This window comes from Danio aesculapii, chromosome 20, assembly GCF_903798145.1.
Source record: "Danio aesculapii chromosome 20, fDanAes4.1, whole genome shotgun sequence".
In the NCBI taxonomy this organism is placed as follows: domain Eukaryota; kingdom Metazoa; phylum Chordata; class Actinopteri; order Cypriniformes; family Danionidae; genus Danio; species Danio aesculapii.
In genome coordinates, this window is record NC_079454.1 from 20697663 (window position 1) to 20716382 (window position 18720).

Below are 18720 nucleotides of genomic sequence, written 5' to 3' on the forward strand. Positions count from 1 at the left end.
CTGTGGTCAAAAACCTTTGTTTAATAACCAACATTAATATTTTGTTTTCAGTCTTGTGACCAGCCGCTTCCTTTAGAAATCACCTTGGCCAGCAGTGGCTCCAGGTGTCCGAATATAATTCAGCTTCTAGATTGCCAAGCATGGACCTGGAGGCATTCCTTCAACTCAGCGGAGGCATCCACAACGAGTAAACAGCACAAAATACCATGTGGTAAGCTGTTTATGCTGCCAATGTTTGCTGTTACCGGGGGGTATTCCACCGGGATATAAAGCTACAAAATCGGCTTGTAAAACTGAACACGCTGGAGGTCAAGCTGATCGACTTCGGGTGCGGAGATTTCATGATGGAATCAGCATACAGTAACTTTTCTGGTAGGTGTTTTGAATTGGGCTGTCAAAAGTGTTGACTTCTGTACCAATCGATACTGATATTTTAAAAACATCCATTTGAGTGCTGTTAAAGACCTCTGCATTGAGGATTGCCCCAATGAAGTCTAGTGAATCCTTATTAACCTCTGCAGTACTCTTGTCAGAGTTGGAGTCATCATATTGAGTTTGACCATTTATTGCACAAGGTTTGACCATATTGTCAATGTATTTGAGGTTGTTTCTGAAATGAGTAACAAACCAATAATTACAAAGTATATTCAAGGATTCAGCATATCATAAACTCCATAATAAGCAACTTGTAAAGTGCACTGACACATGACATATAGACTGAAAAAATATCTGCAAAAATCAGTCAACACAGTCAACAAAACAACACTTTGAAATGAATAATGTCTTCCACATGTATTAGCAAAGCTCATGTACATGTACATGAACTCCACATGTATTAGCAAAGCTCTAATCTAATGTAATCTAGAAACATTTATACTGGGAATAATACATTGACAAGCAGTTCATTTTTGTAATTTTACAAGTTATAACTTACCAAATTTGATGATTGAATAATTTCAAAATCTGGTGAAAAATATCCCATGTGTCTGACTTCTTCTGGTGTTTAACTGGCAGTGGGCAAAACCTGGGCATGCCCTGTTGCTGGGCATGGTGTATACGCATGGTGAATATACGTAACCGGAAGCCCCTGTGATCTCATTTACCCGGATGTATTTTTTGTAGTCCCCAAACTTTGTTTGCTGTAGGCTTTACTAAGCTAACTCTGTAAAAGCTAATGTCTCGGTTTGCATTGAACTGTGAGCGCAATACATTCAGAGATGTTGTTTATGTTCACACAGCTACATTACACATCAACTAAAGTTTAAAATATGATATTGTAGTGCACCACCCCTTTAATAGAAAACAGGTCAAATAAACTGATGCTGCACATTGTGATAACTGATGCAACATGACGTGACTTCTAAAGGAATGATAAACCTGTCTGGCCAATTTGTTAAAATGCTAAAATGATTCTTATTATGGAAAATGATGTCATAGGGTGCTATCAAGTGTAAGCCAAAATATCAGAGGAATGCAGGTTAAAGAAACAAGTTTTTTGCTTTAAAGTACAGAGAATATCTGTAAGTACCATTAAAAATAGACCTGTTAAAAGCCATTAAAATACAAATCTGTATATTATGGGATTATATTATTATATATCATAGCTCTCTTTAGCATTATATATTATAGCATTCTTCATCATACCTGTCAACCCTCCTGTTTTTCCTTGGATTGTCCTGTATTTCACAATTCTATCCCGCTATCATCCCATAAATGTATTTTCCCATATATCTCCCGTACTTTTAATCTTTCTATGAAGAGTGCTAATAAACTTTAAAGAGCCGATCCTCCCTATACGCAACCCATTCAGGGAGGAGGCGCCCCTTGCTCTTAAATGTGAATCTGTTCAGTGCAATCATTTTATTTAGGCATGAAAACACTTTGAAATAAATATAAAAACGGCGGGATTTCCTTCCATTCCAGTATAGGCTCCATTGCCCCTCCTATGCAATCCTCAAAACAGTCATGTAGCGGAGCGTAACTGTCAGATGCGCTCCATGGTGGTAAATAGATGCGGGGTCTCCCTTATATTCACATCCCAATGTTGACAGATATGTTCTTCATACCGATAACTTTAGAGCAAGTCACATGACTTGATCTGTTTTATATGCACTCCAAAGCACAAAAGATTCATACAATTTTTAAGGATCGTGAAGGAGTGTATTAAACACCCATAACTTCAGCACTATAAGTCTTCAGAAGCACTTCGAATAGCTTTATAAGAGAAGCAGACACATATTTAAGTCATTATTTAATAATAAACCTGTCATCTCCTCTAGCGCTTTACCATGTCGGTGATATTTCACTTGAGCAATGCCTTACAAATTGAGTAAATCATTCTTTTTGGTTGGTCCTTTTCAATGAAATATTTGCTCTGCTTCACATATGCTGAAATAATAAACAGAAGGCTCATTTGATTCAATTGATTGACAGAAAACTCTGGTCACAGCAATTAACAGCTCAAGTGAAGGTTATCACTGAATATTATATATAAAATGTAATATAATATAATACATAATTTTATATTCTTTTTAAAAAAGTTTTTCTCTCACAAAACCTACCGATGTGGCTACTGAGAATGCGTGAGTGAATGAACGGGATCACACACTGTACTGCAGTGCTGCGCGGCACAGCACAATATGGTCTAACACAAGAAAGACATGACCAGCAGGGGGCAGTTATACAACATAGTGAACATACTGAACTGATATACTGTAGCAGCCAGAGCATGTGAGCTGATGCTCCGCCAAGTATTCCGCTTCATGGTTGTGCGCTCCACTCAGTCGCTAACCGCCCAAAGCAAGCAATCGGTTAACATTCCGCTCACGCTTGCCGGTAAACCAATACCGCTCAGATCCCGCGCTGACATAAAATTTCTCTGGTAGGCTTACATTAAGCATACTTAAATTAAAGCACTTTGCTAAAATAAGTTTCTGTTACAAAACGGCATTCTTTCTTGTGCTTTTTTTTCCTTTCAGCACAGTTTTTAATATTATTTTAACAGGCCTAAGTGATCAACTGTGTATTCTATAACCTGTTTAATTAGATAGCTGTGTGTGTTATCTTATACTTACCGACTGTTTTAAACTATGGAGCTCTGAACATAATTTGAAATACAAATTCGCTTCCACAACCATGTCTTATTAATGCATATCCTTGTTTTAATTAATGTTATAGTCTAATAATTAATTATGAAATCGAATAATTTGTTCCTCGATTAGTTCTACTAAAATTATGAAACAGAATTAACTTATAAATTAATTCATGGTGGCGAAGCAGTGGTGCAGTAGGTAGTGCCTCACAGCAAGAAGGTTGCTGGTTCGAGCCTCGGCTGGGTTAGTTGGCGTTTCTGTGTGGAGTTCTGTGTGGAGTTCTCCCTGCGTTCGCGTGGGTTTCCTCCGGGTGCTCTGGTTTCTCCCACAGTCCAAAGACATGTTGTATAGGTGAATTGGGTAGGCTAAATTGTCCGTAGTGTGTGTGGATGTTTCCCAGAGATGGGTTGCAGCTGGAAGGGAATCCGCTGCGTAAAACAAATGCTGGATAAGTTGGCATTTCATTCCGCTGTGGCAACCCCAGATTAATAAAGGGACTAAGCTGACAAGAAAATTAGTGAATTAATTCATAGCATTTAAGCCTGAACAGAAGAACACATACAAAACACAAATCTAATAGATTCTAAAATGAATTTTTAATTAAAGTCGTAATATGCAGCTCAATGAGAACTATTCTAAACACGTGCCCGTGACTTTGTCTGCATGTCATCAGGGCTCCGTAGTCCGTAGCCTAACAACAGACATGCGGAGCGTGTTTAAGGCTGGGGAAGGCTATGGAATGTGCAATTAAAATATCATACAGCATATACTGTACAACCAACAAACCAACTTTTTTCCATTTGGAAAATTACAGTTAAAATAGCTTATGCTGGTTCTTAAAAAGGATTCAGTCAGTATTTTTATATTAATCTAAATTTAAGTAATTTAGGTGAAAAATATTTAGGTACATGTTCCAATATCTCTGTACCAAGGCTGAAGGAAAGTGACTCTAACAAAACAGTTTGCTGCAGCTTTCAGAACACGCATACATTTATAATTTCCAAGTTTCTCCTAAAGCTGTCTATAAATTGTCCAATTGTTCTATTAAAGATACATTTGAAACATAAAAGTATGCTTTTACTAGATGAACTGTCAAAATGTGCAATATTGATAAAATAAATCAACAGGGATTGTTCCCAAAAGTAAGTAAATGCAAAATATTTTAAGAAAGATATGCATGATAATGTTAGATTGTCTTTATATGAAATCTAATGACAAAAAAATAAGAGTAATATATATATATATATATATATATATATATATATATATATATATATATATATATATATATATATATATATATATATATATATATATAGGGTGATACGCCATGAATCCTTTATGTTAAAGTCATGCTAATTCCATCATTCAAGCAAATCCCTACAGTGCTTTGAGCTACATCTCATTCATTTAATAAAAAGTTTGAATCCCATTGAAAGTTTGAAACAGCACAAAGAAACAGAACGGCTGAATGCTGAGTCTAAATGGATTACAAAGTGAGACAAAATGCCATTTTCTGGACTGCTGTAAGCCCAATCAATCTGGAAACAGTCAGCATAAAAACTGTCAAGCACTTTCCCTAACTTATTCCTAAATGACTAAAGCCAAAACACATTCAAAGCCAATCAACGGGCAGTGTATAATGACAACTGACTAAAATTCTGGCTGAATGAAGCAGTGACTAAACCTCTTCAGTGTAAAACTGCGATCACGTTATGAAACACGTAAACGGTTAGCAGTGGTGAAAGCTTATGTTGCCGTCTTAAAAATGATTCTGCTGAATGATTCGCAGCAGATGGCAATTTCCACCCATCTCCAGCTCTCTGCTGCTGAGGCAAATGATGCTTGTTAAAGGAGCATCTGGCCTCATCACTGTTGTGTACAGACACCAGTCACAGTGAAACGACCATTCAAAACAATACTGCCACAGAATTCAAACTAAGTCATCAAAAAATATAAAAAATAAATGAAAAATAGTACCTGGCATCAGTGCTGGAGCTGACCACAGTTTTTTGTCTTGATTGTAGTCCCAATATCCATATATATTAAAAAAATTAAGTCAAGAAGCATTTTCTAAACAAGTAGTAAATATTATTTTCTTTTCAGAAATAATAAATCAGTTTTTCATATTATACTGCAGTTTTCAGGGTGTGTGCCAACCCATGCAATTTTGGTTTATTGTTAGTCAGTGTAGATTAGATAGGACGTTGTTGACGTTGAAGATTTATTTTCCATATCTTTTGTTTATTAGATTAGATTAGGGGGGGATTGTTGTAAATATTTGTAAGATTGTTTGGTTTTGTTTGGTCTAACATTTCTTTGTTTATTGTCTCTGACATTGTATTTGCTGTATATGAAAGCTTCACTCACTGATTCACCATCACTTTTTGTAAACAAATTACTAGCATCTGATCACTATCTTGTTTTCAGCATCCTTACTTTGTCCCACCCTTTATTGACTGTCTTATCCTATCACTTATAATAATAACAATAACACTGTACATCGAATACAGTCTAAAATCCTGAAAAATCACATATACATAAGTATTCACAGCCTTTGCCGTGAAGCTCTAAATTGAGCTCAGATACATTCTGTTTCTGTCAAAGCACAAACCAAGCAGGAAAGACAAAGGAATTGTCTCGAGGCACAAGGCTGGGGAAGGTTGCAGAAAAATTTCTGCTGCTCTGAAAGCTCCAATGAGCACAGTGGCCTCCATCACCCGTAAGTGGAAGATGTTTGGAACCACCAGGACTCTTCCTAGAGCTGGCCGGCCATCTAAGCTGAGTGATCAGGGGAGAAGGGCCTTAGTCAGGGAGGTGATCAATAACCTGATGGTCACTCTGTCTGAGCACCAGCGTTCTTCTGTGGAGAGAGGGGAACCTTACAGAAGGACAACCATCTGTGCAGTAATCCACCAATTAGGCCTGTATGGTAGAGTGGCCAGACGGAAGACACTCGGATCCCCACCTGGAATTTGTCAAAAGGCATCTGAAGGACTCTCAGACCATAAGAAGGAAAAATCTCTGGTCTGCTGAGACTAAAATTGAACTCTTTGGAGTGAATGCCAGGCGTTATGTTAACAGGCACCGCTCATCACCAGGCTAATACCATCCCTACAGTGAAGCATGAAAGTAGCAGCATCATGCTGTGGGGATGTTTTTTTAGCAGCAGGAACTGGAAGACTAGTCAGGACAGAGGGGAAGATGAATGCAGCAATGTACAGAAACATCCTGAATGAAAACCTGCTTCAGAGTGCTCTTGACCTCAGACTGGGGTGACCCAATGACCGAAAGCACACGGTCAAAATATCAGTGGAGTGGCTTCATAACAACTCGTTGAATGTCCTTGAGTGGCCCAGCCAGAGCCTAAATCCTATTGAACATCTCTGGAGAGATCTGAAATAGCTGTCCAATCTGATAGAGCTTGAGAGGTACAGCAAAGAGGAATGGGCAAAAATTCCCAAAGACAGGTGTGCCAGGCTTGTGGCATCATATTAAAAAGGACTTGAGGCTGTAATTGCTGCCAGAGGTGCATCAACAGTATTGAGCAAAGGCTGTGAATACTTATGTACATGTGATGTTTCAGGTTTTTATTTTTAATAAATTTGCAACAATTTAATAAAATCTTTTTTCACATTGTCATTATTGGGTATAGTGTGTAGAATTTTGAGGAAATCAATGAATTTAATAAGGCTGTAACATAAATAAAGTGGAAAAAGTGAAGCACTGTGAATACTTTCCGGATGCACTGTGATTTAAACTTACTATTTTTGAAAAATGAAGCATTTCTTTTGCAATGCAGAACTCATGATGGTTTAGTCAACTAACAGAGACCACAGTTACTAAATGTAGTGTGTGTAGCTGGATTTCTTTAAAAGGCAATGAAAATCGAACATCTAATGGGTGTTCCTATATTAACTACATATTTAACTTTCTAAATACAATTTTTGTCAATATTGGGGTCTTGGTACAAATAGAAAAAGATCATCATGGTCTGCATCTTCAGGGAATCATAATTAGATGTGTGAAATAACGTAGAAAACTCGTCGTTCATCAACTCAATCATTTGTACATGTAGGAGTTGTCAATAGTTTAGTCTATGTGGTCAATTTTATGGTAGAAAGAGGCAGGAGGCGTAGTGGAAGTGGGAGGGAGAGGAAGATGAAAGAAATGAGCGGACTGTGAGCGTAACAGATGTCAGTGTCATCATTGTAGAGCTGCTGTCACTGCACACACATCAGCTGGCATTTAACACATCAGCCGGACCCTAACAGAGTGTGACAATCCCAGTGCCAGTCTCTCCACACACTCTTACTGAAGCTGACACACCACACAAATCATCTGACAGACAACAAACACACATTCTCACTTCCAGAGCCATCGATTCTGACACACAGAGAACAAGAAAGGTTATCACCAGAAGATACCTTCTTGTGGAAATTTGCAGATTATTATTATCATTAGGTAATGTCAAAGGGTTGTTTTTGTCAGTACACTTGGAGATATATTAAGGTCACTGCATGTTATTTTTGAATGTATTTCATTTATAAATATATGTTTAAAAACATATAAAATGTATTTGTCTAATTATTTTAGCAAAAGATACATAACATATTAACATATAACAATGGTAGAAAAATAATGAAGTTACTTTACTTGTTACTTCATATTTCAAAATGTTATGATTAAGAAAATAAAGGATGAAATAAGACATTTTGCATTTCAAAAATATATTTTATTGACCCTCACAGTAACAAAATAAATTTAGCAAATATTTCTAGACAGAAAAAAACATATACACTTACTGGCCACTATATTAGGTACACCTGTCCAACTCTCGTTAACGCAAATTTTTAATCAGCCAATAACATGACAGCAACTCAATGCATTTAGGCATGTAGACATGGTCAAGACAACCTGCTGCAGTTAAAACCAAGCATCAGAATGGGGAAAAAAGATGATTTAGTGGCATGGTTGTTGGTGCCAGACGGGCTGGTCTGAGTGTTTTAGAAACTGCTGATCTACTGGGATTTTCACACACAACCATCTCTAGGGTTTACAGAGAATGGTCTGAAAAAGAGAAAATATCCAGTGGGCAGCAGTTCTGTGGGTGCAAATGCCTTGTTGATGCCAGAGTTCAGTGGAGAATGGCCAGGTTCGAGCTGATAGAAAGGCAACAGTAACTCAAGTAACCACTCGTTACAAGTGAGGTATGCAGAAGAGCATCTCTGAACGCACAACGCTTGCTATGTTTCAAAAATGCGAATGAACTTTATGCACAAAACTGGATGATCGCATTAAAGACGTGCGAATAAAGCAGTGTTTCTATCCAACGAGTTAAAGCGAACAAAATCGTCACTTCCTGATTAACTGGCACTAAATATCAACAGTAAAAAATGAATTTACTGTGGTAGGAGAAGCTGCGTCAATCTTCTCTTCATCTAATAAACAGGAGGCAATCCTGACACACAGTGAACGCGCGGTGGTGTTTGAAGGTGTCAGACGCTCTTAATTCTGGAGGTCATTAATAATATAATAACACTAATACTTAAATGGTAAGGTGTTTTAGAATGACCAAAACAACAGTTTAGATGGTTTACAATGTGCTCAGCCAGCTGATTTGTCCATTTACGCACATTTTCACCATCACATGATCTCTTATAACAAAATCCCATGACCTTTTTTAATGCACATACTTGAATTGGTGTGGTAAAAGTGTGGAAAAGTGTTCCCATCGTAGTTTATGCGCATCTTTTCTTATCGAATAAAAAGTTTATCCTACACAGTTATGCGCATAAGCTTTTTATGTGCATTTTTAAAATTTATGCGTATCATGGAGTTTCCATCAACCGTTTTTTATGCGCATATGCAAAAAGCACATAAAAATAGGTGGATGGAAACATAGCTACTGTCTAACCTTGAGGCCGATGGGTTACAGCAGCAGGAGACCACACCGGGTGCCACTCCTGTCAGTGAAGAACAGGAAACTGAGGCTACATTTCACACAAGCTCACCAAAATTGGACAATAGAAGATTGAAAAAACGTTGCCTGGTCTGATGAGTCTTGATTTCTGCTGTAAGATTCAGATGGAAGGTCAGAACTTGGCATCAACAACATGAAAGCATGGATCCGTCCTGCCTTGTATCAACGGTTCAGGCTGGTGGTGGTGGTGTAATGGTGTGGGGGATATTTTCCTGGCACACTTTGGGCCCATTAGTACCAATTGAGCATCGTATCAACACAACAGTCTAGCTGAGCATTGTTGACCATGTCCATCCCTTTATGACCAAAGTGTACCCATTTTCTGATGGCTACTTCCAGCAGGATAACCCGCTATGTCATAAAGTGCAAATCATCTCAGACTGGTTTCTTGAACATGACAATCACTGTTCACTGTACTCAAATGGCCTCCACAGTCACCAGTCTCAATCCAATAGAGCACTTTTGGGATGTGGTGGAACGGGAGATTCGCATCATGGATGTGGACTGTGTGATGCTATCATGTCAATATGGCAATAGAGTCCAAAATCTCTCAGGAATATTTCTGGTACCTTGTTGAATCTATGCCACAAAGGATTAAGGCAGTTCTGAGGGCAAAAAAGGGTACAACCTGGTACTAGTAAAGTGTACCTAATAAAGTGGCTAGTGAGTGTATATATTTTTCCATATAGCCGATAAAGGCTGCTTATGTGTGAATGTAGAAAATCTAGAGTTATTTTCATTCTTGGGTCTGCTTAATAAATGAAAACAATAATTGTTCTAACCAGCTATTATACAAATTGCGATTACATTAACTGTGACCCAGAAGCATTGATGTCATTATCGGTTTGACAGTATTAATTTTTCATCAGAGTTAGATTTTCCATGGAAATATGGCTCATTCACATCAAACTGTGTCATTATGAAGACGTATTTGCTCTTCCAGCAATCAGAAGCTTTAGGCAAACAATTATTAATCCTCTGACTGGAAAACAAGGCAAACAATGGCCTTTTCTCCAAGCTGTATCAGTCATGAAACCCCAAAGTGATGCTGAAATATTTATCCCTTTGGAAATGAAATGTGATGGCAGAATGTGGAGTAAAACATCACAGAAATGAGAGATTTGTGCCATTGGCTTTGTTTTTAATAGGATGGTGAGTTTAGCTGCTAAATAATTGACTTATTCATCTCTGTGTGCTCGGTGTGATTGTTGTTTTGTTGTCACATTTTTAAATAAATAATAAACGTTAACTAACATGTTCTTGTTATAGATTGACATATAGAAATATGGGTTACATGTAGGCCATCACGAAATCTGAATATTTTCTGTCTTTTAGTAAATATATAATATAAGAAACTTGCTTTGTTTACCAAATAAATGGATCTAATTGGACTTGCATTGTAAACATTAAATAAAACTTAAAAAGGTATTAATATTGTTTTGTTTTTTGTTACGATACTCCCAAAATTCTGCGCAGAAATAGCAAAAAATGTCCGCAGATTCTGTCTGGCCCTAGTTACATGTAATTGTGTAAAATTTACTATAATTATACAGGTAACATGTAACAACAGCGCAACATTACTGTAAAGAAGTATTAATTGGTCTTTTTTGTTACTATTTTTTAGTATTTTAAATATCTTAAATCATTTCATTTACTGTTAGTTCAATTACATTTTTGGTCATTTTAATTGTATAAAAGTAAATGAAAATTAATTGAAAAAAAATTAATTTAAGATGTCTAAAAATATCATTTTATTTTGTTTAAATTTGGCAAATGTTAATCAATTATACCTTTAAAATAAATCCTATATATGCACTTAAAATAATGTAATGTATTATATTATATTATATTATATTATATTATATTATATTATATTATATTATATTATATTTTGTTTTATTATATTATATTATATTATATTATTTTATTATTATATTATATTATATTATATTAAATTATATTATTTTATTATTATATTGTATTATATTATATTATATTATATTGTATTATTTTATATTATTTTATTATTATATTATATTATATTATATTAAATTATATTATATTGTATTATATTATATTTTGTTTATTATATTATATTATATTATATTATATTATATTATATTATATTATTAATTTTACGATGTAAGATTTTACAAAATACTAATATGCATTATATGAGAGAACATACATATACATATAGAGAATTACATTTACATTTGCTCACTGTAAAAAAACAACAAGATCATTTGTTTGTTTCACGCATAAAATCTGTATATAATATTTACTTATGATAGCTCATAGTTGCATATAATTGGTGCTCTTATTTATTAAGTAAATTATAAAATCAAATTAATTATTTGTATATTAAAATTCATCATCGTACTATGGTTCTTCTGAATTTGTTCTGCTAGCACAGCAGGACAGGGCTCTTGCTTTGAACTGAAACACATTCATATGGACAAAGCAGAGAATTGTTAGACAGACTCAATATATTTTCTCTTATTTTGTACAATACGTTTCCTTATATTGCAATATACACAAGTCGGAACAGAGATTGTGAGGAAGAAGAGATGGCCAGTGTGTGAGCGAGAGAGTTGTTTGTGTGAGATTAAGAGAGCGAGACAGAGCAAATTTGCAGAAGGGCCAGAGTAAAGGTAAGGAAAAGGCAATCCCAGGTGACACCTGGTTTTGCCATCCATCACAGTCCGAGAGGCAGACAGAAACTAGCGAAGCGTCCGCATCTGTCACCCAATCACAGCCTCTGCCTTTCCTCCATCACCAATCTCATTTGTTCCTCTCAACAATTCATTCCAGGCACGCTTTCTGCACTCCGTCAGATGACACCCGGTTGTCACCTTCAATATGTTTATTTATTCCTGTTTTGCTCTGCTCAGGCAATGATGACTCAAATTAAACCTCTGCATTCTATATAGAAAAGCAAAGATGCAGGAATTGTGCTGAATGCTTTGAGTGTAGAAGAATGCTCCTTTTCGTTCAAATTAGATTATGTGTGGCATTTAATGAAAATTGTCCACGTTTAAGTGCTAGAATCGGGTTCCCAGAAAACATGAAGAAAAAAATACAACCTCAGAAACTTTGTTTTAGTAAGACTTTCTCTGAAAACAGAAAAATGTGGCGTCCCTATTTTGCACATCTAGTGTCGCTGATCTGCACGTTTCCACCCACTGTAAAACTGGCTCACTATCATTAATTGTGGCATATAATGTAACGCTGACTTACTCAATCTTAAAGTTCTAATAATGTGTTCCTAATGTATCTATAAAACCTCAAAACATTTCTCTGCAAGCATACTGTATGGAAGATGCAGTATTCAGATTTCCTCTAGTGACATACTAGGAAGGGGATCTTATTATACAGTCTATAATCACCTCTTAATTCAAACATTTCGACCCACAGCACCAATGCAGCAGTTCACCAATTCTACACCACTTTAAAAGAGATTCACAATGAGGATCAGTTGAAATTTCTTGAATTTGATATATCTAAATGTGCTTGTAAACTTGCTGTACAGCTAATGTCGCTTAAGTCATAATAGTTTCTTAATATATTCACAAAAGCCAAAGTTTGTCAAACCATCTGCATAGTTCATAAACGTATGCACTGTCTGAGTGTTTACATTAATATAAGTGAACTGTACTCATGTTAATAGTATAGTTTTTACTATAAGCCATAACATCAGAAGTTTAACTAACTTTACACAATAATTACATAAACTAGATATGTGCTGAATTTTTTTTCAAGGAAATCGATTCAAAATGCATTGCTATTCTCTGCGCTCTTCCTTAAATTTATCTCAGATTAAAAACGTAATTCACTACAATTCCTTTTAATCTTTAGAGAGCTTCTCTTTCTAAAAATAATAACAAAACTGACACTCTGATTAGATTATTTCACAATGTTTAAACATTAAAAATAATAATTAGGCTTAGGCTGAGACAGATCCCTTCTTCATTCAGAAAAAAAGAAAGCAACTCAAAATACTTATTAATTGACATTAGACATATGTTGGTTCTAAAAAACAATATATATATATATATATATATATATATGAAAATAAATAAATTCAATTTCAGTGCACGTGCTTACCAGAGGTGAGGGGGCCTATGGGGTCGAGCCAGACCCCCTGGGGACCCTCCCCCATGGTGCCAATGCTGATTAAATGTCAGATTGTCAATTTTTTTTCATCTAAATATTGTGATGACCCTAAAAATGAGATCGATCCTCAAAAATATAAGATGATAAACGACACTGTATATTAACTATGAATTTAAACATGTAAAATAACGCTCAACCACAGCTACCCTTTTCTTACTTTTCATACACTCCTGATCAAAATTTTAAGACCAGGGGTAATTGTGTGAAATGTGTGTATTAACATTTCACACTGGTGAATGGTAAACAAATACTGCTCTAAAATGCCAAAAGAAGAAACCACAGCAAGTGACAAAAAAGAGAAAGCTTGAAATGTATAGCATTTTTTTAACTCAAACAACTGTTCATTAGCCGAAATAAATCCCACAACAGAACTAAAAGTGTCAACAAATGACTAGCTCCAGGATCCTCCATCATTCCAGACATTAGTTTCAGCATGCTTGAGGCTGGTGGGAACATTGTTCCATGTGGTGAAGGTGACTTTACATGTAAATTTCGATTGCCATTCATCCCAAAATGTTTTGAATGGGATTTAGGCTAGGGAACGTGCAAACACGTACAAAGGTGCAATTTATTCTGCTGGAAAAAGTCCTTTATCAGGCAGGCATTGTGAACTGCAGCATTGTCCTGTTGAAAAAGTCATTTATGCATAGACAATGGCTCACAGTCAAGTGAGATGCCCACTGCAACATGTCCACAGCCATTGTTTGATGCCCTGCACAACCTAAAGCTGATTTTCCCATTGAAAAAAGCATTGGAAATCCAAGTTCATTTTTTGTTCATAAAACTTTTTCCACCCTTCAGTTTCCCCTGCAAATTCCAAAAGGGCAAGTTTGTGGTGTGGGAGGAGACGTGATCTTTAAAAACATTTAAGCCCTTCTCAAACAGATGCCATCTTATGGTTATTCAGCATCAGAAAGAGCTTTAATCTGGGTTGACGATCGGGCTGTGTTATGATGGACAGCCCATCTGATCCTCCAGCTGAGTGCAGGTGAATTTTTGTTTTAGGTCAACCACTTTTTTGTCTTTCTGCATCCAAACATTGCCACTATGGTGTGCTGTGAGACAGTGCCCAGAGAAAGAAAATCTGTCTGCCTTTGCTCTCAGGAGGTTATGAAAGTGTAGCTGCATAAAGGTAAATGACATAAAAGTCCATGTTTTTGTGCAGATTGTTTAAAGGCCTTAGATTGTTTTATGGTCTTAAACTTTTAAACTGTTTGAGTGTAAATTTAGTTTTCTATCCATGGCCTGCTCTATTTTTTTTTTAGAAAAAAATAGCTCTGGTTTGTTCTTTTGGCATTTTGAAATAGTATTTCAAACTTTTTCTGTTCCATCAGAGTAAATTTTGAATACTCCCCTCTCTCTTCTTCAGAGCAAAGGTTTCATGTCCAATATAGCGTTATAATTTTCATTTACAATTGTCATTACACATTATCATGTTTTATATGTAATAAACTGTTTACATTTTCAGTCACACTCACCATCAACCATCAACTGTTGCATATTAGTATAGTATAGTATAGTTTGAGTTCCGTTTTTTTCTGTTAAACAAAAGAGAAGAAAACATGCTGGTTGTTGTGACCCATTGACTTTTATAGTCATAGTATCTTTTTCGTCTGTTCAAGAGAAGAAAGCAACCCAGGCTCATTCTGAAAACGTACCTCTCCAGATGTTTCTAGAGACCACAAAATACGTCCCGGTGGCATGTTTTTCTGCAGTTTTTGTTTTCGCGAATCCACGAGAGGCCGCTGTGTATGCCTTTTCAGACCCCACCCACCCACCCCAAGTATTAAGATTTTAATCAAGAGTGTATGCAACATCACCGAATCAACTTAAATGCATTACTTTGCAACAGCATTTCAAGAGTTCACACTTAGCTGATGATTGGTTATAAAAGCGTGTTTGGCATGCTGTCCCGGGAGAGAGCCCTGAGCTCATAAGGCCCGGGGCTCCTTCCCGTTTGCAGGATGAGAGGGCAGTTTGAGCTCAGGTAGGTCTCGAGAACTCCCCTGCTGTTTGTAACTTGTGAACAATTAGGCATTGCTATGAAGAGATAACTACTTACTAGGAGCAAGTCTATGGTGCCGATTTGGATTAGTCAATTAACTTAAATCACATGTTTTTGGTTGGTGGCAGGAAACTGGAGGACCTGCGGGAAATTTATGCGAGCATAGGGAGAACATGTAAACTTCATGCAGAAATATCGGCTGACCTGGTAAAGATTAGAACTAGTGCAATCTAGGAAAGAAGGAGTAGGGGTGGAAGGGGGGATTCTTCAAAACAAAGATGACTGTGGTATGAAACTTTGGTTGGTGAATCATGAATTGGCTGATGCGGGACTGACTGTGATAAATCATAAGCACGAGATCCTCTTGAAATTAGTTTATAAATAAACTTCACTAAAAAGAATTACACAGGTTTTATGGTACAGTCTCAAAAATAAATATGAACTAAACTATAAATATTCCAGATGGTCATGCACACATTGACCTATTACAATAATGCAGACCATGCATTAAATCCTACCTCTAATTTCCAACTGAGGGCAAACTTGTTTTCTGATTCACATTCTTGTTCACAGAATTTGAAATTCCATAGTGTCCAGCATTTGCATTTGCTAGAAAGTAATGTGAAAGTCAGCTCGTAGCTGCCGTCAAAAGCTTGTGAAGCTGGAGTGTCCACTTGAATGTCATACATCAGAAATGAGCCTCCGAATCTTCCATCAATGTCAAGTATTTCATGTTTAACATAAATGTCACATACAGCCTGGAGACCATGTCATCTGAACAGGTTTATGATTGATGGACTATATTCTGTTTTTACCAGATAAAAAGATATTCCAGGAGAACTGCTTTGCTTTTAGATACCCAGATGATATGTAATAAAGACAATAAAGAAATATATTTTAGTTAAAATTAGTTACTAATTTTCAAAATTAATTACAAAGAATTAACTCATTGGAATGGGAAGTAATTAATTGACTTCATTGGGAAATATGCAAGAAAGGCTCATTCTGATTACCTATATACATTTCTGGAGTGCACAAAATACGACAAAGCAGGAATAAAAAGCAAGGAATAATTCGCGATCTCCAGAAACGTATATACTGTAGGGCTACGTTTTCAGAATGAGCCTATGTTACAATCATGTGCAAGCAGAAATTTTAAATAGTTTTTTTGAATGAAACGTACTTTGATAATCCAAAAATGTTTCTTTGATATCACATTGCACATTTCCATCATTAGAAATGGATACAGATTAGAGTGAAACATTTAAAGGTTTTATTTTTAGAATAATAAATATATATAAAGTCATCCAGTAATGTACAATTCATTCTACACTCATTCTTTGCAGGGATGGTGAACTAATTAATACAAGTGCATAGCACAATAACCCCCAAAAATGAGGTTGGTTAAGAGTTGATAGAAGTTCTGATGAGTCCTGGTGAAAAAGGGACTGTCTGCTGCATTGGCTTTCAGCACATAACAGCAGCTTTCAGAGAATGTGCTAGAGGCAATCTCATAATGGCAGATATCTGTAATGGGATAATTTTAAGGTGCGATTTCTTTGACCTGTGAAAATATGAATCAATTTCAGAATAAGATCTGCGTGTGTATTCGCCTTTACAGATGTGTGATGTGTCTTGAACACATTAATGGATGAAATGAAACCAGGCGTTTTTCAATATAAAGTGTGATTCAACTGGAACAAATAATGACTAAAGAGGTGACAGAAGAGAGAACAATCAAGGATTCCATATTGGGGGCAGCTGTGGCCTAATGGTTAGAGTTGAACTTGTGATGGAAAAGGTCACAGGTTTGAGTTCCGGCACCGGCAGGAATTGTAGGCGGTTGGAATGAATAACCAGCACTCTTTCCCACCCTCAATACAATGGCTGAGGTGATTCCCATAAGCAAGGCAACAAATCCCCAACTGCTCCCTGGACACCCCAGTGCTCTGGATGTGTGTTCAGGGGTGTGAGTAATTTGCAAAATGCTTAAATGTAAATATTTAAAATTGTTCCAAACAATTTTGCTTGCAATGTCATGTTCAGTAGATGGACAGCTCTTTCCTTTTATACCCTTGTTGTTGTGAGGTGTTAGATCACACTCTCCATGCCAGATCCTGTCAGGAAATGTCCGTTTCTCCATGTATATAGTGAACAAGTCAGCAGAGGTTCCAATACTCAAAATTGTTAACCATTATTCAACAGAATTAACCATCTCCTATCAATATAAGTGTTGAATGAGAAAGCCAGAGAGGAGCAGAAGCAGGAGATGAAGTAAAGAGCAGAGTTTATTGAATAATCTTAGTTGCGTATGATACAATGCTCAGACTTAGTCTGACCAGGATAAATCCAACAAGTGTTATACCACAAGCAACAGCAATGGAAAATTACTGCTTCAGAGTATTGTCCAGAGACAATAGGGTATATGCACACAGGCGTTTATTTTTTAGCCAGGCAGCCCAAGGGCTTCCAGTGAACTGTCTTTCCATTACAAAAATGTCAAATTTAAAATCTGATTTTTTAAGAATCATCGATCATCACTGCTTGTTAGATATACGATATGAAGTGGGTCTCAGGTCAGACTAGAAGCACTGCATTCAATTCCATTTCCCCCTGCATGTCTTTAAAATATGACAGTTTATGTTACCCCCAGTATTTTCAATGGAGTTTCTGCGCTAGCCTGTTGCTACTGACGGCGCTAGTAGTTACAACGGTCTTTCATATTGTTTTACGCTTGAACAACTAAATGAATGCTGAAGTCTATTTAAGTGAATGTATTGTAATTACATTACAACATTGATGCTGTAAAAGGAACCTAATGAAATTGAAAATAGTCACATTAAGCTTTCACTGGAAATTTATCGCCGGCTTTAAAACTCTAGCTGTGAATAGAGCCCATACAGACCTTGAAATGGAGACATTCTCTTATCTCTTGCTCATGAAAACAAGTGTCGCTTGAATCTAAGTCATAAGATCATAACAATATGGAAAAATTAAATAATAAAAAGTAATAATCATAGGAAAATAAAAATAATAAAATATAAAAACATAATAAAATGACAAATAATAATCAATAATATCAAATCCTTAACTACTGATCAACAAAATGATATAATGATAATTATATAAATGACAAATGATCACATGATTAAATAAAATAATTAAATAAGGAATAAATGAATATAAGCAAATGTAACACATATGAACACAATGAATGGTTGCTTCCTTAAAACAACACACACGCATAAGTTTTCTTCAAGGATTCTCAGATCCTTAGTTAGATTCTGCAGAGGTTTCATATCCAATATAGTGGAATAACGTTCATTTACAATTGTCATGTTAGTGTTTAAGTCATTACACATTATCATATTGTATATGTTATAAACTGTTTATATTTTCAGTCACATTCATTAGCAAGTGTTGCATATTAGTACATACCAGATTTTACCCACCTTTGGGTCCTG

General features: G+C 36.0%; 1 pseudogene; it reads left to right on the forward strand.

The window, feature by feature from the left end:
- The window catches only part of LOC130247980 (uncharacterized), a 62892-nt pseudogene extending 62394 nt beyond the window's left edge, over nucleotides 1-498 (forward strand).
- The last annotated feature ends 18222 nt before the right edge of the window (nucleotides 499-18720 follow it).